The 26,641-nt window shown below is 38.4% G+C and overlaps 1 non-coding gene across 1 annotated transcript; it reads right to left on the bottom strand.

Annotated features, from left to right (window-relative positions):
* Nucleotides 1–5,280: 5,280 nt before the first annotated feature.
* On the bottom strand, nt 5,281–5,386 carry LOC127089523 (small nucleolar RNA R71). Its single transcript, XR_007791106.1, has one exon. It is a non-coding gene; the product is annotated as a small nucleolar RNA R71 (small nucleolar RNA).
* Nucleotides 5,387–26,641: the final 21,255 nt, after the last annotated feature.

Genomic DNA, 26,641 nt, shown 5'->3' with positions numbered 1-26,641 from the left:
AGAAACAAATAAGCAAAACAATTTTTTAGCCAAAAATGCTAGTTTAGAAAGTGGAACTGAATGTATTGACTTCAATCATGAATGAGTCCATACATACGCCAAAGGAGTCGATACACGGGACAAAGGAGTCGATACATTGAGCCCAGGGAGTATTTGTTTGAAAAATGCTTCATAAGGAGTTGAATCCAAACACGGGGGAGTCGACTCATCTACCTAATGTATCCACTCACACCCTTAATGTATTGATACAATGAAGGCACGGACTGCCAGGTTGAAAACATCTTTAGTTAGAGTCGACATCAACCATGAATGAGTCGACTCATCCACAGGATGTAACGACTCATCTTGCCTATGTATCGATACATTATAGGCATAATTATTTCCTATGAAAACCAACTCAGTATGTATCAATGCATACCAAGAATGTATCGACCCATTTACTACTTTTTCGTTAAAAGTCATATTTTTAGCATGTGATGGCCTATTAAATATAATTTTACATGTCCTATAATGATGATGCAAATCTAGAAAAAGATGGTAAGGTCCAATATACCCAAAGTATTAAGTGTTGGTGTAAGCCCTAGAGGCTAATACTTTTGGTACTTGTATCGAATTATTTATTAATAATAAAAGGCTTTTTCTTTATTATGTTTGTCTAATAAAGTCCCTAGAATAGATAGTTCGTTTAATGTGTCAAGTGTGACTTAATCATGAGATCACATTAAACATAAGGACATTATTCTTAAAGTATCCATAGTAGAGCTTTATTGTGAAGTGGGATAATATTAAAGCATTAAGACTATTATGTATATAGACTGATGATCACGTCTCATGGATCATGGATAAGGAGTTATCAAGTCTTAAACATAGGTGTGAATATTAAGAGTAATATATATACTAGATTGACCCGCTATGAGAATACTATATAGAATTTTATGCAAAGTGTAATAAGTTATTCTCATGGTGATAATGGTGCATACCACCCTTCGATCTGAAACCACTATGGACCATAGATGTAGAGTCCAGTGCCTTATTGCTGATCAAACATTCTTCGTAACTGGATGACCATAAAGACATTTGATGGGTAACGAAGCATGCTAAGGGACATGAGTGACCTAGATGGAATTTGCTCATCCTGCGTAATAGGATAAATGTCTATGGGCCTAATATTGAACTGGACAAGGATGACATAGTCTATGCCTTGTGTTCAATATAGACATAAGGGCAAAAGGGTAATTGTACACATAAGTATTATCACAAAAGGATTTGTCAGATCACATGACATTTTCGTGTCTTGGGTAGCAGTAATGTGTTTCTAGATACCGCTCACTATTTATTATGTTAAGTACGTGATTTAATATAATTACCAATGTCGCGAAAACCTACAGGGTCACACACAAAAGGACAGGTTGATGAGAGATAGAGTAACTAAGAAATACCGTAATGTACGGTGCACTTAAGTGAATTGTAGAACATCGTAAGGTACATTATACTTAAGTAGAATACGAAATATGGTAAGGTACCACGCGCTTAAGTGATTTTGGCATATTATAAGATATGGGTCACATACACTTGAGTGGGCTTTTTTTAGCTTGCAGCCCACACAAGTGGTTCTATAAATAGAAGCCTTGTCTAGAAGCATTTGTGCAGTTGCAATTTCGTTTCTCTTTCTCTCACACTCAAAGCCTTCATTCGTAGCAGCTAGCACTGAGATTGAAGGAATCCGTTCGTGTGGACTGAGTAGAGGCGTTGTCATCGTTCAACGTTCGTGATCGCTCCGTAGATCTGCATCAAAGGTTACAATCGCCACAAGAGGTAACAATTCTATCACTGATCATGCCCATTTGTAAGGATCACTAAAGGAGAAATTTTAAATTCCGCTGCATTTTGGATCGCTCTTCTCCTCCAGTGGTATCAAAGCCACTTACGAAACCATGCATCTGATAGCTGTTTATTTTCTGTATTTTCTGTATTAATACGATTAAAAGACAAAATGAATCAAAGGATAAATGAGTAATTAAATTTGGCATCATGTGTGTACGATTTGGATGATTGATGTTGACTATGCTTCGGAATCCGACATTAGTATGGTGAAGCAGCGATACATCGATCGTCCATAGGTTATGTAATTGAGATCGATCAAGTTATATATATGATATAAGTAATCTTGATGCAAAATACGGTATATATGATATATTGTTTCTGTTTCGTTCATTCAAACACTTAATGGTTGTTTTCCTTTGAGCGATCAATGGTCGTTTGCTTCTTGATCCGACATTAGTATGGTGAAGCAATGACGTGTTGATCAATCATACTGAATTAACAATCGAGGTGTGTTTGACGGTCTGAAATTAGTGCATTAGAGTTAATGACGGCACAAGGGTTGTGTTGTCAAAGAGTTATGCGATTAGGGTTGTGACTGCGCGAGAGTTGTGCTTTAAAGTATCAAGTGCTGATGGAAAAAACAACGTCGATTTCAAATGAATTGTTCATTAAAAATTTCGACCAGAGGCGCTACCCCTTCAACCCCGCAAGGGGGCGCTGCCCCCTTGACCCCCGTCCGCTGATCGGTCAGCGGAACCATCGTCCACTAATCGGTCAGCGGAACCCCCGTCCCACTGAACGGGCAGCGGAACCCCGGCTAACTATGCGTAGTGTGATCGGTCACTGAAATTTAATTTGGTTTTAATTAATTAAAAGAATTAAAATTAATAATAATAATGTGTTTATTATTATTGTCTTGTGGTGATTAGTTATGGCCTTAGTTTTCCTTTATTTTGTTTTGGGTTTTTAAAATACGACATACGTGTTGTGCCTCTCTTTTAATCTCATAACGTAACTTCTTTTCTCATCTCACTCCCTCGTATGTAAAACGAGTTTGTTTTATGTAATGTAATGTTATGAAGAAAGAGAAGAATTCAATATCAAAGGAGGACAACCTTGAAGATCTTGCTTGGAGAAGCTTAGATCATTATTATGTTAGCTTAGGTTGTCTCATTGGCTTGGGAGAACAATTGCGCTAGGGCCCATAATGATGACACTGAAATTCACCATATTTTCGACTCCGATTTCACATGCATTTTAGTAGTTTTATTGTCATTTTGTTGTGTTATTACTATGTTTCTCTTTGTTTTCAGGTTTTTACTTTAATCGGAGCTCCGATCGAGAAAAGGAGTGAAAATGAGCTAAAAACCCTAAAATTCAGCATTTTGTACTTGTGGCTCCCACTGTGGCTGGCGCCATAGACCCAGCCATGACGTGTCCTAGCTCAATTTCTCTCAACTGCCACGTTCCCCACTACTTCCACTAAGGCGCCTCATATTGGCCTTGTGGCGGGCACCATGGCCTTGTGGCGGGCGCCACAAGAGGAAACGTTTTCCCTCCCATTTTCAAGTTGAAGGGCATCCTTGTCATTTCCATCATTTTACTTGCTTATAAATAGAAACTCGAATTCACTTGTTTATGCATCCAAACTTAGAGTAGAGGCAAACTCAGAGCAAATTTTGTTTCGCTTAGGCATATACTTAGTATTTTAAAGTGGTAATCGCTTCGCATTGGGGTGTTACCACAATTGTGTAATCAAGTTTTATGATCGAGTCTTTAATCGAGTTTGGAGCAATTTGGAAGGAAGTTAATCCTGCCTCCATTTTCATTTTCGCTTTGCATTTTATTCAACCCTCCGATTGGAGCAGGTTTTTATTACTTTGCCTTTATCTATTTTATTTTCCCGCACTGTCTTTACTTTATTTATTTCCCGCACTCGCTTTACTTTATTTATTTCCCGCACTCGCTTTACTTTATTTATTTCTCGCACTCGCTTTACTTTATTTATTTCCCGCACTCGCTTTACTTTATTTACTTTCCTCACTCGCACTACTTTTATTTACTTTCCGCACTCGCACTACTTTTATTTAAATTAAACGCACCTTTACTTTACCATGTGTAACTAAATCTATAAGGTTAGAATGTAAGGATCGTAATTGAACCGATAATCCATACAATTGTTCGTAGAAACGCTTAAGGTCTATTTTGACTTTCAACTTAAGTTTTCCCGCACTTCAATTCCGTTGGGTAAGATCGAAAGCCGTCCAACGTTTATCTAAACTTAATTGTTTTTAACTATTTCAAAAACAACAAAAGCGCTTTGTTTAGTTCATTAGGAGTTTTTAACTTAAGAAGAAAAGTGATTTTAAAACTATTTTCGGACGCGTTTATAAGTTTAGAGTCTGGTTCGTGAGAACCTCTTTTGGTTAAGAAATCCAAGTTAAAATACTTTTCAACTTAGTCAAGATACTATATTTCTTAAAAATAGGTTTACTACTCTAACGCAATGCGCGCCTTTTCATAAGTGAGAATAAGAGGGTTTGATTAGGGAGTACAACTCGGTTCTGAATACGCGAAAGCGACAGTTCCTGTTAAATTAGTTCTTTTTAGAGTAGGAAACACTACCCATAAGTAGTTCTATTAGCAAGTACTTGGATTATTAATTGATTATGTGAATTACATTCGAGCATGTCCTTATTAATTGAACTTTATTTAATACTTTACTTGTCATTGCATACTCTAAAAAAACCCATTTTGATTACCTAAGATAAACACCATAACAATAGATAACGATAGATTGACACTTGGTCTCTGTGGATTCGACAATCTTTTATATTACTCTGACGAGTTCGTATACTTGTGAAAAGCACGCATCAGGTTTTTGGCGCCGTTGTCGGGGACCAATTTCGTCAAATTTCATTTCCCTATTGTTATATCGTTTAGACTTAGGCTATTACCCGCCGGTCAATGCGAAGAACTCGCAGCACCAGAAGTTTAAGTTTAGTATACCCTCTGGCGGAACTTGAACGTTACGCTCGCGCACGTTTATCCTTTCATAGCATTAGGAGAGCTATGGCCGAAGATCAAAACCAAAGACCTCTTAAGGACTTCGCCCAACCATCCAACGAAGAACCTAGTTCTAGTATAGTAAACCCAACCATCCCAGCTAATAATTTTGAACTTAAACTATCCCTGTTGCAACTAGTGCAACAGAGACAATTCGCAGGTCTCGCTATTGAGAACCCAAACCAACATTTAAAAATCTTTCTCCAATTAGCTAACACATTTAAAACCAATGGAGCTTCTCCTGAGGCAATCCGTTTAAGATTATTCCCTTTTTCCCTCAGAGATAAAGCCCTATCGTCGTTAGATTCCTTTCCACCCAATTCAATTACGACTTGGGATAACCTTAGAAGAGTATTCCTTGCTAGATATTTTCCCCCGAGTAAGACCGTCGTTCTTTGAAACCATATAACTAGATTTACCCAGAACCAAGGAGAATCATTGTTCGAAGCTTGGTAGAGATAAAAGAGTTGTTAAGAGCATGCCCACATCATGGCTTAGAAAATTGGTTAATCATTCAAACCTTCTATAATGGACTTCATTACAACACTAAGATGACCATCGACGCTGCCGCAGGCGGTGCTCTGATGAACAAATCTTACCCTGAAGCTAGTGCCATCATCGAAGATATGGCTCAAAACCATCAATCATGGGGAGTCAAACGAGCGACAGTTGAGAAGAAGGAAGCCCAAGGAGGAGTGCGTGAACTAAGCTCTATAGACATGATGCAAGCTAAAATGGACGCATTAGCCCTTAAGGTCGAGCATATGTGCATAAACCCGAATACTGTAGCCGCAGTTTCGTCGGATTGTGAGATATGTGGAACCAAAGGACACCAATCTGCAGAATGCAGTCTATTAAACGAAACCCACTCTGAGCAAGTGAACTACACCCAAGGGAACCCATATTCGAATACCTATAACCCTGGATGGAGGAATCACCCAAACTTCTCCTATAAAAACAATAACCCTATTCAAAATAATGCACCTCCGAGACAAACTGGTTACCAAGCCCCAAGATCGAATCAACCTATGCAACCTGTGTCACCAAAGCCGAGCCTTGAGAAAATTATGGAAATTTTTATCACTGCTCAAACCCAACAAAACAAAGAGTTCATGAACCAAAACATTCACGTTAATGAACTTATTACCCAGTTAGGAACCAAGGTTGACCAAATAGTTACTCATACCAAGATGCTTGAAACCCAGACCTCTCAGGTAGCTTTAAACCAAGTCCCCCCAAACCACACCTGGAGGACAGTTCCCTGGACAACCTCAACAAAATCCGAGAGGGCAAGCCAATTCCATTACCCTACGAAGTGGGAACGCTTATGATGAGCCACCAAACCCAAGATTGAGTGAACCCAAAACTTCTGAGGAATATACCAAACCCACGGACGAAGTAAAGGAACCAGAGGAATCTGAAAACCAGGAAGGTCAAAAAAAAGGAGAAAAACCTAAAGATAAAACTTATGTACCACCCCTGCCATATAAACCACCTATACCATATCCGCAAAGACTCAAACAAACCCAGATCAATAACCAGTATCAGAAATTTATTAAAGTCATAGAAAAACTTCACGTAGAAATCCCTTTCACAGAAGCCATCACCCAAATACCTTCTTATGCAAAGTTTCTCAAAGACATCCTTACCAACAAACATGGACTAGACGGTTCGAACCCCTTGGAATGCAATTCTACTTCCGAGAATAAATTAGCCAAGAAAGATAAAGATCCTGGAAATTTATCCATTCCTTGTCTTTTGGGTAGTCATGTCATCGAAAAAGCTTTTCTAGACTTAGGAGCTAGTGTGAGCTTAATGCCTCTAGCGGTTTGTGAGAGATTAAACTTAGGAGAATTACAACCTACTAAGATGTCACTTCAGTTAGCCGATAGATCTGTTAAGTATCCGATAGGCATTTTAGAAGATGTTTGTAGCGGTGTATTCGTCGCTATATGATTTATTGATTAAACCATATGCAAAGCATACAATGAATTTCGAGTCGCCACCGCACTTTTATTTATCCAAAGGACTGGCTAAAAAGCGAACAAAAGCCTAAGAAGTTTTACACGTAGAAAACTAATAAAAAGATCAGAGAGTCTGGGTAAGGGGTAAATTACGCAATGGGAAGGTGTTAGGCACCCACTACGTCCTAGGTACTCCTAGGGAGCCCTTTTCACACTTGTTGCATAGGATTGTTATTTGTTATGACATAAGTATTGTGCAAACATGATTGGGATGATGAGAAAAGAATGTACAAGTTAGTTATTTTTGTGTTCGAACGGATGAACCCGTTGCCTACGTACCTTCCATCAAAGGTAAGGATCAAAACGCCGTAGTTCGGCTAAAAGATTTCCAAAAGTTGGTGGATTCAAATTTAAACAATAGCACTGAGGCTCTTCATTATCAATGGGAGAAAACTCGACCAAGACCAACATCCACCATGCGAGGATAGCTTCGACGTACTAGAGGGGTTAGCCCTGTTTTCAGTACGGAAGTCTTATAGTCGACTCACTAAGGATAAGGTGAGGTTTACATCAACCACAATGATAATTGAAACCTATAGCTAATGTGTGAAAACTTAGCAGGAATGGACAAAGCCAAAACAATTGAATGTGTGAAGTTAATTGATTGTGATTATGAAAGTAGGGTCAAAGTGTGATTAAGATTGATTCAAAAGAAGTATTATGAAATGGAGTTTGAAAAAGTCAAGGACTTGGGGTCCAGGTTTTTAGTTTGAAAGCATGAAGATGTTTGTACAATATCTATGTCAAGTTTGAAATCAAAGGTGTGAAAAGGTTTAAGACATAACGGGGATGAATGGATGAAGAATGAATTGTAAAACTTCTTAGAAGGTTCACCTCTTGAAATCATATAGGAGATGATTCAAGTGTGTCCTTTGGAATAGGCAATGAGCAATAATAATGTAAGCAAGCAAATGATACCGGATGCCACTCAATGGTCTTACTCCAATCTCACAAACAAAAGCGGATACCGGATACCACTAGATGGATTTACACCAATCTCCTAAAACAGAAAGGGATATCAGAGGCCACTCAATGGACTTACATTAATCTCCTAACAAAATGAAACTTGGATACCGGATGCCAATCTGTCTGGACTTATACCAATATCCAACATATGATCATAGGAAAGCAAATGCCAACTTGCAGGGACTTACAATTGCATCCTCACATACAACAAACAAATGCAACATTATGGTCATAGGAAAGCAAATGCCAACTTGCAGGGACTTACAATTGCATCCTCACACACAACAAACAAATGCAACATTATGGTCATAGGAAAGCAAATGCCAACTTACAGGGACTTATAATTGCATCCTCACATACAATCAAACAAATGCATCAAGCAAAGATAAGATGAGTGGCCAATGTGATGGTCTTATACTCACTTCCATATCCTAGGAGCAATGGCCAATGGATGGTCTTACAATTGTCCTCAATGGGTAAACAACAATGATAAGTCATAAAGACAAATGAGATGGTTATGCATTAAGGAGCAATAAATGATGATGAGTGCACAAAGCATGCAAGCAAACATGTGTATATGAAGCAAGTGATCAATCAATGAAAGCATTCGGCACACACTATAACCAAACAAGGAGGCTCATACAAAAGGGTTAGGCATTGAAGCCAACTGGAATAGGGTTAATGGTGCTCTTAACCTTGCCATTGAGGGGCTAAGGTGAAGCAGATGAAAGGATATGAGGGGTGTGCCTCATTGCTCTTATCCCTGGTCAGGGAGAGCATTTGAATATCAGAAGGTGTGGGAGTTCAGAAAGTAGGAACTCTCTCCACATATTATTGACTCAATAGATCTTGGGCTTGGATCTCAATGCTACAACCATGTAATGGGAGCAAGGAGAAGACTCACAGAATAGTAGGAGATAGGCTACATATCTCTTTGATCTACCAATTGCCTTACTTGAAGGACTTTTCCTGCTTGGGACAAATGTAAACACACACAAGCATTGCCATTGTCTTAAGGCCTCTTAGGACTTCAGATAGTTGCCTGGCCAAGTAACAGGCCAGGTCTTCCAGACTACATGAAGAAAAGGGATTATACCTCAATGCAAATTTCTATATAGCAAAGCAAAGCAAGTTCAAAGAACTAAGCAACTAATGGTACCTGAAATAGTCAAACAGAATCAGTACACATTTCAAAAGTTAAAGCAAAAGGAGGTAAGATCAACAGTCAAAACAAACAGACAAATGTGCAATGCACAAGTCTCAAGGCATATGAGCCAAGCAACCTACAAAACAAAGAGGTTAGTCATGATAAACAAATCAAGCTCAAACAAATTTGTATGATCTCTTTGAAGCATTTGTTGCTTAACCTGAAAACATGAACTCAAACATGAGTAACAGGACCACTAGGACAAGCCTAGGGTCAAAAGGGGATGAGAAAGTCAAAACAGCATGTGATATCCAATCAAAATCAAGTTTAAACAATCAAGAAGCAAACTCAATTTGTTCCACATTCATATCATTCATCATCATCATTTCATAAGCAAAAGAAGTCAAAGCATGGCAAATGAAAGCTCATAGAAGTCAACAGCAAGACTCAATTCAAAACCAATCATAAACAATTCAATAAATCATAAAATAATTCATGTTCAATCATAATCCATAACATGACATGCATATAAAATTTCAGCTCATGTGGATCAAGGGAAGATGGTCAATAAAAATCAGAAAGGCAAGGCAAGTTTAAGCATGCTCAAAGAAGTCAACCAAACATGTATCAACTTCAAAAAATCATAAATCAGTGATAACATATGAGAAATGAATGGGATCAACACCATGACAAAGCTTAAGATGTCTACTAATCACATGTAAAATTTCAAGTTCATCCAATAAAGTATGAGAATTTCACAAATGAAATGGTAACAAGTGTCACAAAAAGTCAACATATGACTAAACAGGGGAGAAAAATCTCAAACAATTAGGAAATGCCACAAATAATTCCAAGAAAAATCACATGTAAACTAGACATACACAAGTTCAATCATGCAAAAATTCAAGCCAATTGGAGTTCAAGAAGCATGGTAAAGAAAATCATGAAGTTAGACATCAATGGTGTGACACAAATTGTCACACCCTAATTCAAAAAAATCATAACTCAACAGCCAGAGATGATAAATTCAAGAACTCTACACCAAAATCACCATGAATGTGTCTAGTTTATGCACAAAAAATTTCAAGGTCAAAGGGTAAAGCATCATCATTTCACAAAGGTTTTGGTAAAAGGTACAAAATATTGATACATGAACAAAACCCTAATACCATTAAAAATCCACTTATCCAAAAAATCAAGAAAAAATCATGATAAAAAAGTAGAGATCAAGCAGAGAACAATGCAAAAAATTTCATGAAATTTGGATTTAAAATGAAGGTGTTATGAATTTTGAAAGATGAGTACAAAATGAAATGAATATTGTAAAAAAATGAAATGAAATACAACATGGTGTGATGGTCAAATTGGGCACGGTGGCATACTTGTAATTACTGGGACTTGTTAATGAAACGCTATGCAGCGCTTGGTGAGGTGTCATGCAATGATTTGTTATGGCAATAAAACAGTAGCATTCACATGCAGAAACACGAGACAACAACAGCCAATGCGATTTCATGAATTGAAAACAAATTCTGGGCGCAAATTTTAGGGTTTCATGAACAGTGTCATCTTCCTCACTCAACCAAAATCGTGAATGAAATTATTGTCACAGAAATGAGCAAATGGCATGTCATTCTAATCAGCAGACCAAGCACAATCATAATCCAACATCCATATTCATTAAACCAAACTAAACAAGAAGCAACAAGCAAAAACATCCATGAACATCAACTTTCAAATCGACATATCTTCATAAATATCCAACCATTTTCAAAAACTCAAAGCTCAAAACAATCATCAAAGGAAGACCTACATAATGCATAGCATGATTTAGAGAAATGAGAGACTCGAAAACTGACCAAAGTTGGAGAGCAGTTGAGCTACAGTTGCTATTTGGCTTCAGATGCTCGAAACAGATGCACACTCATGCTCCAAATGATGGATAGTGAAAGGATTTTGGCTTAAGGATACTTGGTTTCACTCCAATCCAGATCTGCCATTAGTGAAGCTCGATGTAGCAGTCATGTAAACAGGCATTACAATTGGGAAAAGATGTTTGAAATGAGCTCAACAAGGGTGATATACCATGTAGCAACCAAGGCAGGTCGTGCTCTTTGAGGTTTCTTCAAGAAAATTTCCAAAGTGCAAAAATGAAGAATGGAGAGAAAAATGGTTTTCTGTTTGGTATGTGAGGCTGCTAGGGTTGGAATTGACAGAAAATGAGCTCTTATACCTCTGTTTTGTGTTGGCTAATGGAGTGTTAATCATGATTTGGTTTAATGGTAAGTTTTTACTAATTTTGTCATTTTGGCCTAAGTGCATGGTGTATGAGCAACAGCTGCGAAATGGGCCTTGTAACATGACCAAAACATGATTTCAGAACATATTCAATTGGCAAAAATGGCTGGAAGTGGTTAATTCAACATTTCACTTTTGCACCACACTTGAAATTAATTAATGCAAGTCCAAAAAGGCCATTTTGAATGGTGATGTTTTGATGCATGATGATGACATTTTTGGAAAGAGGGGATCAAATGTGACTTGTTGCAAAAAACCCCACCCAATTTGGCCAAATGGTTTGAGAGATATGGCCTTTTGAAGTTCAAAATTTTTGAAAATGAATTGATCATATCTTGCCAACCATACATGGGAATTGAGTGTTCTTGGACTTTTTGGAAACGGGAGAACAAGATCTTCAACTTTCATGTTGGGCAAAAATTCATTTGAAGCTTGTATCATGATGTAAGTTTAGGATCAAGAAGTTTCCATTTTTGGCAGGTGAAAATTACAGGTCAAGTTTCTATTTTGGGAAATTTTCTGTTTGACTTCAAATTCTTCCATGATGATGTTTGACATGATATATGGGGCCTATATGGACATGAATGAACTCCCTCAAACCAATTTCCATCATCCAATCACTGATTAAATCCACAGTTGACCAACAGTTGACTTTCTAGGGTTTTGCTTGACTGAACCACCTTCTGATGAATTCCAAACCCTAATTCCTTGAGATCTTGATTCCAAATGATATCACAACATATATGAACTCTTGATTATTGATCATGGTGCCCAAATTCTTCAAGAATGGCCACCATCCATTGCTTAATGGCTGATTTGACTGTTTGACTGATGATTGCTTCAGCTGCAAGTAACATGGTTAGATGACAATATTTTTGTATTTTTGGTTAGTAAACATATGAAAAGCAATGATATACAAAGGCAATACATGCTTGGTGATCAAGAACCACACTCACAAGATAACCCACCCACTAGGAGGGAAGCTAGGGCATGCAATGATCCTTGAGGCCATGATATGATATGATGTGGGCCATGAGGGATCTTAGGGCCAAAATTGGGGTCTTAGAGATGCCCCTATTTAAGGTCATTCTAGCCGGAGAAGTGAAGTTTAGAAATCTTCATCTCGACGCGGTAGAATGGGCTTAAATAACAGTAATGAGACGAATTTTGGTCCCTAAGAGACCTCATGATGCAAATGTATGCATGCAAAAGACACAAATTCTGTGGGGGAATATGGTTTACACAGAAGAAAAGACGATCCATCGGAGTAATTCACTCACCAGGAACAGAGACTCTAACAAAACTCTTGTTGGGGATAGTAAAAGAAAAATGCGTGAGCAGGGCACGACTTCAAGTTGGGAAAAACAAAACTGACACAGCGTGAACAGGACATTATGCGATAATAGAAATCAGACTGGAGACCTCACTGAGGAGTAAAGGATTCACACTGGGGAAAAGAATTTTCCAAAGGAGAATAAATCCATTGGAGAGACACAAGCTGACTCCTGGGGGGAAGCAACAGGAAACTTCAACGAGGAAGTACCAAAGAAATGAGATGTTACCGGTATAAGGGTAACAAGCTCAGGAAGAATGAATATCTAAGACCGGTATAAGGGTGAGAGATATCAATCAACCAACATCTGAGAAAGACCTGGAAAAGGTACATGAACTCAGGAAAATCTGACTCCACAAGGGACCGAGGTCAAAATAGGGAGCAGAAAGGAAGGAACACCAAGGATACCGGGTTGTGGGTATGTAACAGGTGACCGACCGAAAACGTGAATTGGTGTGTGTTCCAAAACACTCATCATCCTGAAGAGAGCGAAAGCAAACTTGTTTATAGGATGGATATTTGATTCTGTAAAGAATGCAAATCTTACTCAGTTGGGGAAACAAACAAAGTGTTCGACAAAAGAGTGCATGAGATATATTATCTATAGCCGTCAAAACGTAGATAATGTACTCGCATGGAAAATTATCCTGAACCGGGTTGTAAGTTGTTTATAGGATAAGATCCGAAATCGTGAATTGGTTTGTGTTCCAAAACACTCATCATCCTGAAGAAAGCTAGAACAGCAGACTTGTTTATAGGATGGATGTTCGATTCCACAAGGAATACGAACCTTACTCTGCGGAGAAAAAACAATCAAAAGATTGACCCAAGAGCGAACGAGATATAATATCCATTACCGTCAGAACGTGGATAGAATACTCACAAAGGAAGATTATCCTGAACCGGGTTGTAGGTTGTTTATAGGATAAGATCCGAAGACGTGAATTGGTTTGTGTTCCAAAACACTCATCATCCTGAAGAAAGCTAGAACAGCAGACTTGTTTATAGGACGGATATTCAATTCCACAAGGAATATGAATCTTATTCGACTGGGGAAGATCAACAAAGGACTCCAAACCAAAGAGCGCATGAGACATATTATTCATTACCGGCAGACCGTGAATAATATACTCGAAAGGAAAAGACACCAGAGATACCGAGGTATATAATAGGTGACTAACCAAAGACGTGAATTGGTATATATGCCAAGACACTCATCATCCGAAAGGAGGGCTTGAAAAAGCAAATCGACTTACAGGATGGACATTCGAATCCACAACGGGAAAACGAATCTTACTCGACTGGGGACACAAACCCAAAGAGCGCATGATATATAATATCCATTACCGGAAGACCGTGGATAAGAATACTCGCATGAGATATATTATCTATTACCGTCAGAACGTAGATAATAAACTCGCATGGTAAGAAACACCAGAGATACCAAGGTATATAATAGGTGATCTACCGAAAACGTGAATTGGTATATATGCCAAAACACACCTCATCCAAAACACAAACTGGTTAAAGGATGGATATTCGATTCTACAGAGAATACGAATCTTGCTCAGCTGGGGAAAATCAACAAAGGATTCCAACTAAAGAGCGCATGAGATATATTATTCATTACCGGCAGACCGTGAATAATATACTCGAAAGGAAAAGACACCAGAGATACCGAAGTATATAATAGGTGACTATCCAAAACAGAGAGACAATCGATACCAAGCATCCGGGTAAACGAAAGACAACTCAAAGGGATAAATTGCAAGCATCCGGCAATTATCCGACAACAAAGAAATATTCGATTCCGCAAAGGGAAATAACGAATCTTACTCAACAAAGAAAACACAAAAGGCTTCGACTGAAGAGTGCATGAGATATATTATTCATTACCGGCAGGCCGTGAATAATATACTCGCATGGAAGATTATCCACAACCGGTTACTGGGTTAATAAAGGATAAATCAACCGAAAAGAAAGGCATCGGGACACCAAACTAGGTATATAATGATGACCAATCAAGGAGCAACAGACATTACCAACAAGAGGGTAAATGAAAGGCGATCTGCTGAGGATTCACTGGTGAAAATCAATGATCCAGGGATGAATTGCATAAACAGCAATTATCCACAACAACAGGTTGGGGATACAATGATGACAATCAACTATCCGGGGAACGCAATCACTGACAAAAGGTGAAAGGACCCACTGGGGATAAAATTGCTAGCATACGGCGATTATCCACAAAAGATTTGTTGGGGATATAAGTGCTTATCTGAGCAACTTATCCGAGCAAAGGAAACTCAACATCAAGAACTAGATGGAGATAACCACAAATTTAGGGTTTACATCTACCGAATACGGGGCAGAAAACCAACAACTCCGCGTGGGGATAGAACAAATCACAAATCCGCACGGGAAACCAAAATAGGGTTTATAACAAACCACAAACTGCTGGAGAGCAGGAAAGTAGGATTTACAACTACCGACTGAGGTAGAAGACCAACAACTCTGGTTGGGGAATAAAAGGTGTATAACCACAAATTCTACCAAGAAGCCAGGAAAAATAGGACTTATAACTACCGGTATGAGGGTAGAGGCCCGAAAAATTCTGCTGGGGAACAACCCACTGGGAAACACAAGACTTCTGACAAATAGCCAACTCGGAAATAATCCGAAAAGACAGACTGAATCAAGACATGCCCTAATGAGGATGTAACTCAAATAGGAAAATCCATTCCAATATATGTGTTGGGAGGAAACGGAAGAAACCGTCATCCACGAGGATATATCTCAGTGGGGAACTGCAGAAGGAAAGACAAACATTTTCTGCTTATGGGGCTGACTCTATATGGAGAGATTTTAAACACCCGACATCTGCTTGGGGAGATCTGTAAAGAGATCTATATCACCCGAAAGCAGGGAATAACCAACAAAGGATACATGGCAAGAAATGCGACATGAATATCTGAATGTTTTATGAATATGCATGAATATGCGTGATTTATGTTTGATGAATGCTGACAAAACAGACAATTCTAACACAAACAGGTCCAGGAACTAAACGCCCGGTATTATACTTCCAGGGGAAAAACCAACTAGAGAGCCAATCTGCGGAGGTCTACATGCTGTGAAGCAAAGATCTGCGGGTACTGCTGAAGAAGCAGAGGGTCGGAGATATCAGGAAACAACCCAATTAGGGTACAGAAAGTCACAACGGGAAAAGACAGCCACCAAGATAAATCTGTCGGGGAACAAGAGAAAATCCAAGATATCTGCAGGGGATCCCAGTGTCAACTGAGAAACAAAAGATGCATTGCATAAGCACGAACTGCTGTAGAAGCGAATCCACAAAACTCCACCGGGGAACAACCCACTGAGGGAGAATGATATCATCCAAATAGAATCTAACTGCAGGAGCAACTCTACTGGGGAAAACTGTCGGCTACTCTCTTGGGGAGAATACACATAACAAACTGATTACAACAAGTAGATTCTGCGATATGAGCCACTCTACTGGGGATCACAAACAGTCAGGAAATCAATCCGTTCACTGGAGGCCAAAGCCATCATCCGACCATACTGGGGATTGAAGGAGCATTCAACAGGCAAAACTGCCACAACAAACATTCTGCAGACTACGCTGAGGAAAAGATGGATGAAAAACTGGGATATCAACCCAATCAACCACTACATAGGAAAATAAATTCTGCTCTGCTGAGGAAAATAACTCTGATGGAGAGATAACAACGATTCCGCAGACGACTTCGCCGGGGAAAGGGTAAAGTACCGGGTATCAAACCACTGACTTACCGAGTCTTCAAAAGGAAAGCGATCGTGCTGAGGAGACAGACAACTCTGTTGGCAACTGCACTGGGAAGAGTGACAACAACTCTGCTCGCGAATCCGATGGGGATGTCAACAACAGCTCTACTCATGACTGTGCTGAGGAGACAAATAAAGTCTGGGGCAGGCGACCCACTGGAGAAAGTGACGGGGCACCAAGATGACAAACCATTAACCGCCGAAACTTCTACAAGAAAAGCACCCATGCTGGGGAAAATTGCTGCTGGAGAAAACGAAGTCTTCAACAACACTCTGCTTGTGACTATACTGGGGAACAACCCCAACAACAACTCTGTTTGAGGAACAACCCCAACAAAGATCTGAAGAAAGAAGATACAACCAAACCAGGAATATGAACAAATGTCTTACCTGTTGGAAATCATGCCACCCTCGGGAGAGCACTGAGATATTCTTGAGTATCCTTTCAATATTGTGAATGTTCACTTTGTTTAAAACAATATTTTTTGAAAAATTTGATTTGTTCAAAACAATGACATTTTATCAATTTAAAACATGCAAAACATTTGTTGAATTGAAACAAATAAGAGTGCAAATAATTGGATAAAAAGCTCAAATTAATTTGATGGAATGGTAGCCTGCAAATGGCAAGACTCCATAGATCTGTACAAATTTGAAATCAGTGATATATATTGGAAGAGGGCTACATTGAACATAATGATCCTTTCTCTACCAATTTGAATCTCGATGTATCCGAAGCTTCGGTTGACGACGAATCGAGAATCTTCTGACGAAATGACGACTGGCGAACAGAAAGTCTTATCAGGATGCAGTTACTTGCTAAATCCCTAATTTTTGCCTAGATTGCCCCAGGGTGAGGTACTCAATCAAGCGGGATGCAAATATTCTCTTTTTTTCAAGTCTCTAATTTTTGCCTGGATTACCCTTGCGGGTTCTCCACCGAGACGCTCATTTTTGCCTAAGCCGCCCTTTCGGGTTTTCAACTTAGCGAGCTATTCTGTTTTTTTATTTGCATATACTTTTTTTTCTAGGCAAAGTATCTCTTGACTGCATCTGAATTCACAGGACGAGTGAAATCCTCCCCATCCATTGTTGTAAGCATCAAAGCTCCGCCTGAAAAGGCTCTCTTAACAACATATGGACCCTCGTAGTTTGGAGTCCACTTGCCCCTGGAATCGGGCGCGAAAGACAAGACTTTCTTGAGCGCGAGGTCACCTTCTCGGAACACACGAGGCTTGACCTTCTTATCAAATGCTTTCTTCATTCTCTGTTGATATAGCTGACCATGGCACATGGCAGTCAAACGCTTCTCTTCGATCAAATTCAGTTGGTCGTAACGACTCTGAATCCATTCAGCATTAGTCAACTAGGGACTTGAGGGTATACTTTTCTTTTTTCCTTTGGAAAAATTTTGAAAAAATTTTCCTGATTTTTGATTTTTTCTTATTTTTCACCCTCTTTCTTCTCTTTTTTTTTATATATATTCGATTGCATTTGCAATGCCCCAGTTTGACTGTTTTGCTGATTTTCGTGATACAGCTGAATGAGCTTCTCTTCGTGCTCAAGGAGACGGGTAATCTCATCAGGAATCCCTTCAACGTCATCTTCTTCTGCCTCAAATACAAGGAATTCAAGATTGGGAGATGGCGTTGGATCATTATGTTCAATGGGTTTAGAAATCCCTGCATAATGATTCTGGATAATGAAAAGCATTTGAATTTAAACAAGCAAATCATTTATGCAGATGAAAAAGTTGTTTTCTTGTTTTTCATGGTTTTTTGTGATCACTGATTTCATGCAAAAGCAAAAAGTGAAAACAAATGGAAAAACAAATGTTTAACAATGCATTAATTGAATGAAAACATCATTGCATTAAAATGCTGCCAGCAATGTCATCACTTCTCCTTTTGGCATGGGAGAAGGGTTTTAAACAAAATGAACAATTACTCTGATCTATGGATGACTGTAGGAACATCTACAGCGACCCAATTGTGGCAGACACCACCAGGAATAACAAACTTGTTCAAGTCTTCTGCGTCCTCTTCAATGATAGCAGCAGCCTCTTCTTCAGGTTGATCGTCATGGATGAATCCTCCACTTGCGAACAAACCTTGCTCCTTAAGTGCCCCAGAACAGTAGCCAACGCCAGCCCGGGATCTGTTAACCAGGAATAAATCCATCAACAGTATTAAGTCTGGAAAATATCTCTCTGAGTTCACAATTCTCTAGCCCAAGATGATCCATCAATCTGGCAGAGATGGCTCTGGTATAGTACCGGCGAAGTGCGTCTTCAAAATAAATGAAGATCGCAGGGTCAGACCACAGGACGGGAGACCGGAACAAAACACCTGCTTATGCAAATGATGCATGAAGTGTTTATGCATATGCTTGTTTTTATATTAAAGGAACCCAAGGGTTTTATTTGCAAACTTTGAAATATTAACATTTTGATCGTACATGAGAATATCTCATCAGATATATCAGGTGAAAAATTTTTCCCGGTTTTTCCATGTTTGAAAATTTTTGCAAATAAACTCCTTTGAGTTCCTTGAAAATTTTCTTTTTTCTGATGATATGGATGCAGATGAATGCATGAATGCGTGAATGCAACAATCACACTCAAGGATCAAGCAAAGCACACCAAACAAAGGTCATGGGAAAGCTCATTGTATCCCTAATATCAATCATCCATTTTGGTGGATTTAGGTTTTCACCTTATCGACACCCAAGTTCCATTGATATTAACGGTACATGAACCGGCTCGGACATCCTTAATATCAACCAGCCGCTTTGGTGGATTTTAGGTTTTACACCTGATCCGGGTTCCATTGATATTAACGGTGTCTGAACGACTCAACCACGAATCACGGGTTTGCTGAGAGTCACGAGCATGGAGTCTCGGTTAAGGACCACCCAAAGGGAGTGTACTAGGGTTTAAACCTGCCAGACATGTTCTATCAGAGGTTCCCATAATCATCGTTCCATCTTTCGAATATTATCGGAGGAACGAATACTCGTATTCCAAGAATATTCTCAAGAGAAACTCTTATGAGTGTAGTATCGCGTAACAATCGCATCAGAACTTACATCTGAACGACCTCCGCACTACGGTCCTAAAAATAGGCCAAGAGGGGTTTGGTAAACTACGGTCCTTGGCTTCTGCGGAACATGATTGAAAGAATAATGCCTATCCACAAATAACTTGTGTGACATTATTAATTCAACATGACCTCCACCAAGTGAATGGGCTCGCAAGTCAACTGGCTAAGGAATACTCCACACCAGTCAACAAGACTATGCCATTCTCCTATCCTAGAGTGCACTCGAGTTCGGGTACAAAACTCATCTCACAGATCACCAAAGCAAACAGCAATTGTATATCAAGCAATTCAAACATTACAATCAATACAGTCATCCCAAATTGTACAAAAATATGTCAAATAACAGATAACAATATAGCACAACAAGGGTGAAAAGTAGGCAATACCACCAAGGATCGATGTCCCCAGCAGAGTCGCCACTTTTCTGTAGCGGTGTATTCGTCGCTATATGATTTATTGATTAAACCATATGCAAAGCATACAATGAATTTCGAGTCGCCACCGCACTTTTATTTATCCAAAGGACTGGCTAAAAAGCGAACAAAAGCCTAAGAAGTTTTACACGTAGAAAACTAATAAAAAGATCAGAGAGTCTGGGTAAGGGGTAAATTACGCAATGGGAAGGTGTTAGGCACCCACTACGTCCTAGGTACTCCTAGGGAGCCCTTTTCACACTTGTTGCATAGGATTGTTATTTGTTATGACATAAGTATTGTGCAAACATGATTGGGATGATGAGAAAAGAATGTACAAGTTAGTTATTTTTGTGTTCGAACGGATGAACCCGTTGCCTACGTACCTTCCATCAAAGGTAAGGATCAAAACGCCGTAGTTCGGCTAAAAGATTTCCAAAAGTTGGTGGATTCAAATTTAAACAATAGCACTGAGGCTCTTCATTATCAATGGGAGAAAACTCGACCAAGACCAACATCCACCATGCGAGGATAGCTTCGACGTACTAGAGGGGTTAGCCCTGTTTTCAGTACGGAAGTCTTATAGTCGACTCACTAAGGATAAGGTGAGGTTTACATCAACCACAATGATAATTGAAACCTATAGCTAATGTGTGAAAACTTAGCAGGAATGGACAAAGCCAAAACAATTGAATGTGTGAAGTTAATTGATTGTGATTATGAAAGTAGGGTCAAAGTGTGATTAAGATTGATTCAAAAGAAGTATTATGAAATGGAGTTTGAAAAAGTCAAGGACTTGGGGTCCAGGTTTTTAGTTTGAAAGCATGAAGATGTTTGTACAATATCTATGTCAAGTTTGAAATCAAAGGTGTGAAAAGGTTTAAGACATAACGGGGATGAATGGATGAAGAATGAATTGTAAAACTTCTTAGAAGGTTCACCTCTTGAAATCATATAGGAGATGATTCAAGTGTGTCCTTTGGAATAGGCAATGAGCAATAATAATGTAAGCAAGCAAATGATACCGGATGCCACTCAATGGTCTTACTCCAATCTCACAAACAAAAGCGGATACCGGATACCACTAGATGGATTTACACCAATCTCCTAAAACAGAAAGGGATATCAGAGGCCACTCAATGGACTTACATTAATCTCCTAACAAAATGAAACTTGGATACCGGATGCCAATCTGTCTGGACTTATACCAATATCCAACATATGATCATAGGAAAGCAAATGCCAACTTGCAGGGACTTACAATTGCATCCTCACATACAACAAACAAATGCAACATTATGGTCATAGGAAAGCAAATGCCAACTTGCAGGGACTTACAATTGCATCCTCACACACAACAAACAAATGCAACATTATGGTCATAGGAAAGCAAATGCCAACTTACAGGGACTTATAATTGCATCCTCACATACAATCAAACAAATGCATCAAGCAAAGATAAGATGAGTGGCCAATGTGATGGTCTTATACTCACTTCCATATCCTAGGAGCAATGGCCAATGGATGGTCTTACAATTGTCCTCAATGGGTAAACAACAATGATAAGTCATAAAGACAAATGAGATGGTTATGCATTAAGGAGCAATAAATGATGATGAGTGCACAAAGCATGCAAGCAAACATGTGTATATGAAGCAAGTGATCAATCAATGAAAGCATTCGGCACACACTATAACCAAACAAGGAGGCTCATACAAAAGGGTTAGGCATTGAAGCCAACTGGAATAGGGTTAATGGTGCTCTTAACCTTGCCATTGAGGGGCTAAGGTGAAGCAGATGAAAGGATATGAGGGGTGTGCCTCATTGCTCTTATCCCTGGTCAGGGAGAGCATTTGAATATCAGAAGGTGTGGGAGTTCAGAAAGTAGGAACTCTCTCCACATATTATTGACTCAATAGATCTTGGGCTTGGATCTCAATGCTACAACCATGTAATGGGAGCAAGGAGAAGACTCACAGAATAGTAGGAGATAGGCTACATATCTCTTTGATCTACCAATTGCCTTACTTGAAGGACTTTTCCTGCTTGGGACAAATGTAAACACACACAAGCATTGCCTCTTAAGGAGGACTTCAGATAGTTGCCTGGCCAAGTAACAGGCCAGGTCTTCCAGACTACATGAAGAAAAGGGATTATACCTCAATGCAAATTTCTATATAGCAAAGCAAAGCAAGTTCAAAGAACTAAGCAACTAATGGTACCTGAAATAGTCAAACAGAATCAGTACACATTTCAAAAGTTAAAGCAAAAGGAGGTAAGATCAACAGTCAAAACAAACAGACAAATGTGCAATGCACAAGTCTCAAGGCATATGAGCCAAGCAACCTACAAAACAAAGAGGTTAGTCATGATAAACAAATCAAGCTCAAACAAATTTGTATGATCTCTTTGAAGCATTTGTTGCTTAACCTGAAAACATGAACTCAAACATGAGTAACAGGACCACTAGGACAAGCCTAGGGTCAAAAGGGGATGAGAAAGTCAAAACAGCATGTGATATCCAATCAAAATCAAGTTTAAACAATCAAGAAGCAAACTCAATTTGTTCCACATTCATATCATTCATCATCATCATTTCATAAGCAAAAGAAGTCAAAGCATGGCAAATGAAAGCTCATAGAAGTCAACAGCAAGACTCAATTCAAAACCAATCATAAACAATTCAATAAATCATAAAATAATTCATGTTCAATCATAATCCATAACATGACATGCATATAAAATTTCAGCTCATGTGGATCAAGGGAAGATGGTCAATAAAAATCAGAAAGGCAAGGCAAGTTTAAGCATGCTCAAAGAAGTCAACCAAACATGTATCAACTTCAAAAAATCATAAATCAGTGATAACATATGAGAAATGAATGGGATCAACACCATGACAAAGCTTAAGATGTCTACTAATCACATGTAAAATTTCAAGTTCATCCAATAAAGTATGAGAATTTCACAAATGAAATGGTAACAAGTGTCACAAAAAGTCAACATATGACTAAACAGGGGAGAAAAATCTCAAACAATTAGGAAATGCCACAAATAATTCCAAGAAAAATCACATGTAAACTAGACATACACAAGTTCAATCATGCAAAAATTCAAGCCAATTGGAGTTCAAGAAGCATGGTAAAGAAAATCATGAAGTTAGACATCAATGGTGTGACACAAATTGTCACACCCTAATTCAAAAAAATCATAACTCAACAGCCAGAGATGATAAATTCAAGAACTCTACACCAAAATCACCATGAATGTGTCTAGTTTATGCACAAAAAATTTCAAGGTCAAAGGGTAAAGCATCATCATTTCACAAAGGTTTTGGTAAAAGGTACAAAATATTGATACATGAACAAAACCCTAATACCATTAAAAATCCACTTATCCAAAAAATCAAGAAAAAATCATGATAAAAAAGTAGAGATCAAGCAGAGAACAATGCAAAAAATTTCATGAAATTTGGATTTAAAATGAAGGTGTTATGAATTTTGAAAGATGAGTACAAAATGAAATGAATATTGTAAAAAAATGAAATGAAATACAACATGGTGTGATGGTCAAATTGGGCACGGTGGCATACTTGTAATTACTGGGACTTGTTAATGAAACGCTATGCAGCGCTTGGTGAGGTGTCATGCAATGATTTGTTATGGCAATAAAACAGTAGCATTCACATGCAGAAACACGAGACAACAACAGCCAATGCGATTTCATGAATTGAAAACAAATTCTGGGCGCAAATTTTAGGGTTTCATGAACAGTGTCATCTTCCTCACTCAACCAAAATCGTGAATGAAATTATTGTCACAGAAATGAGCAAATGGCATGTCATTCTAATCAGCAGACCAAGCACAATCATAATCCAACATCCATATTCATTAAACCAAACTAAACAAGAAGCAACAAGCAAAAACATCCATGAACATCAACTTTCAAATCGACATATCTTCATAAATATCCAACCATTTTCAAAAACTCAAAGCTCAAAACAATCATCAAAGGAAGACCTACATAATGCATAGCATGATTTAGAGAAATGAGAGACTCGAAAACTGACCAAAGTTGGAGAGCAGTTGAGCTACAGTTGCTATTTGGCTTCAGATGCTCGAAACAGATGCACACTCATGCTCCAAATGATGGATAGTGAAAGGATTTTGGCTTAAGGATACTTGGTTTCACTCCAATCCAGATCTGCCATTAGTGAAGCTCGATGTAGCAGTCATGTAAACAGGCATTACAATTGGGAAAAGATGTTTGAAATGAGCTCAACAAGGGTGATATACCATGTAGCAACCAAGGCAGGTCGTGCTCTTTGAGGTTTCTTCAAGAAAATTTCCAAAGTGCAAAAATGAAGAATGGAGAGAAAAATGGTTTTCTGTTTGGTATGTGAGGCTGCTAGGGTTGGAATTGACAGAAAATGAGCTCTTATACCTCTGTTTTGTGTTGGCTAATGGAGTGTTAATCATGATTTGGTTTAATGGTAAGTTTTTACTAATTTTGTCATTTTGGCCTAAGTGCATGGTGTATGAGCAACAGCTGCGAAATGGGCCTTGTAACATGACCAAAACATGATTTCAGAACATATTCAATTGGCAAAAATGGCTGGAAGTGGTTAATTCAACATTTCACTTTTGCACCACACTTGAAATTAATTAATGCAAGTCCAAAAAGGCCATTTTGAATGGTGATGTTTTGATGCATGATGATGACATTTTTGGAAAGAGGGGATCAAATGTGACTTGTTGCAAAAAACCCCACCCAATTTGGCCAAATGGTTTGAGAGATATGGCCTTTTGAAGTTCAAAAATTTTTGAAAATGAATTGATCATATCTTGTCAACCATACATGGGAATTGAGTGTTCTTGGACTTTTTGGAAACGGGAGAACAAGATCTTCAACTTTCATGTTGGGCAAAAATTCATTTGAAGCTTGTATCATGATGTAAGTTTAGGATCAAGAAGTTTCCATTTTTGGCAGGTGAAAATTACAGGTCAAGTTTCTATTTTGGGAAATTTTCTGTTTGACTTCAAATTCTTCCATGATGATGTTTGACATGATATATGGGGCCTATATGGACATGAATGAACTCCCTCAAACCAATTTCCATCATCCAATCACTGATTAAATCCACAGTTGACCAACAGTTGACTTTCTAGGGTTTTGCTTGACTGAACCACCTTCTGATGAATTCCAAACCCTAATTCCTTGAGATCTTGATTCCAAATGATATCACAACATATATGAACTCTTGATTATTGATCATGGTGCCCAAATTCTTCAAGAATGGCCACCATCCATTGCTTAATGGCTGATTTGACTGTTTGACTGATGATTGCTTCGGCTGCAAGTAACATGGTTAGATGACAATATTTTTGTACTTTTGGTTAGTAAACATATGAAAAGCAATGATATACAAAGGCAATACATGCTTGGTGATCAAGAACCACACTCACAAGATAACCCACCCACTAGGAGGGAAGCTAGGGCATGCAATGATCCTTGAGGCCATGATATGATATGATGTGGGCCATGAGGGATCTTAGGGCCAAAATTGGGGTCTTACAATGTCCCTGTTAGGATAGGTCAGTTATTTATCCCTACTGATTTTGTTGTCATGGACATCAAAGAAGACAATGATATACCAATCCTTCTAGGTAGACCATTCTTATCTACTGCTGGAGCCATAATAGATGTCAAGAGAGGAAAGTTGACCTTTGAGGTAGGTGACGAGAAAATAGAATTTATACTTTCGAAATTTCTTATGGCACCTATGATGGGAGATGCGTGTTACGCCTTAGATATCATTGATGAATGCGTTAGGTAGTTGACCTTTACTTTATTTATTTCCCGCACTCGCTTTACTTTATTTACTTTCCGCACTCGCACTACTTTTATTTACTTTCCGCACTCGCACTACTTTTATTTACTTTCCGCACTCGCACTACTATTATTTACTTTCCGCACTCGCACTACTTTTATTTAAATTAAACGTACCTTTACTTTACCATGTCTAACTAAATCTATAAGGTTAGAATGTAAGGATAGTAATTGAACCGATAATCCGTACAATTGTTCGTAGAAACGCTTAAGGGCTATTTTGACTTTCAACTTAAGTTTTCCCACACTTCAATTCCGTTGGGTAAGATCGAAAGTCGTCTAACGTCTATCTAAACTTAATTGTTTTTAACTATTTCAAAAACAGCGAAAGCGCTTTGTTTAGTTCATTAGGAGTTTTTAACTTAAGAAGAAAACTGATTTTAAAACTATTTTCGGACGCGTTTATAAGTTTAGAGTCTGGTTCGTGAGAACCTCTTTTGGTTAAGAAATCCAGGTTAAAATACTTTTCAACTTAGTCAAGATACTATATTTTTTAAAAATAGGTTTACTACTCTAACGCAATGCACGCCTTTTTATAAGTGACAATAAGAGGGTTTGATTAGGGAGTACAACTTGGTTCTGAATACGCGAAAGCGTCAGTTCCTGTTAAATTAGTTCTTTTCAGAGTAGGAAACACTGCCCATAAGTCGTTCTATTAGCAAGTACTTGGATTATTAACTGATTATGTGAATTACATTCGAGTTTCTCCTTATTAATTGAACTTTATTTAATACTTTACTTTTCATTGCATA

This window comes from Lathyrus oleraceus, chromosome 5 (assembly GCF_024323335.1).
Source record: "Lathyrus oleraceus cultivar Zhongwan6 chromosome 5, CAAS_Psat_ZW6_1.0, whole genome shotgun sequence".
Taxonomy (NCBI): domain Eukaryota; kingdom Viridiplantae; phylum Streptophyta; class Magnoliopsida; order Fabales; family Fabaceae; genus Lathyrus; species Lathyrus oleraceus.
Note: the sequence above shows the minus strand (reverse complement) of the source record. Positions and strands in the feature narration are given on the sequence as shown.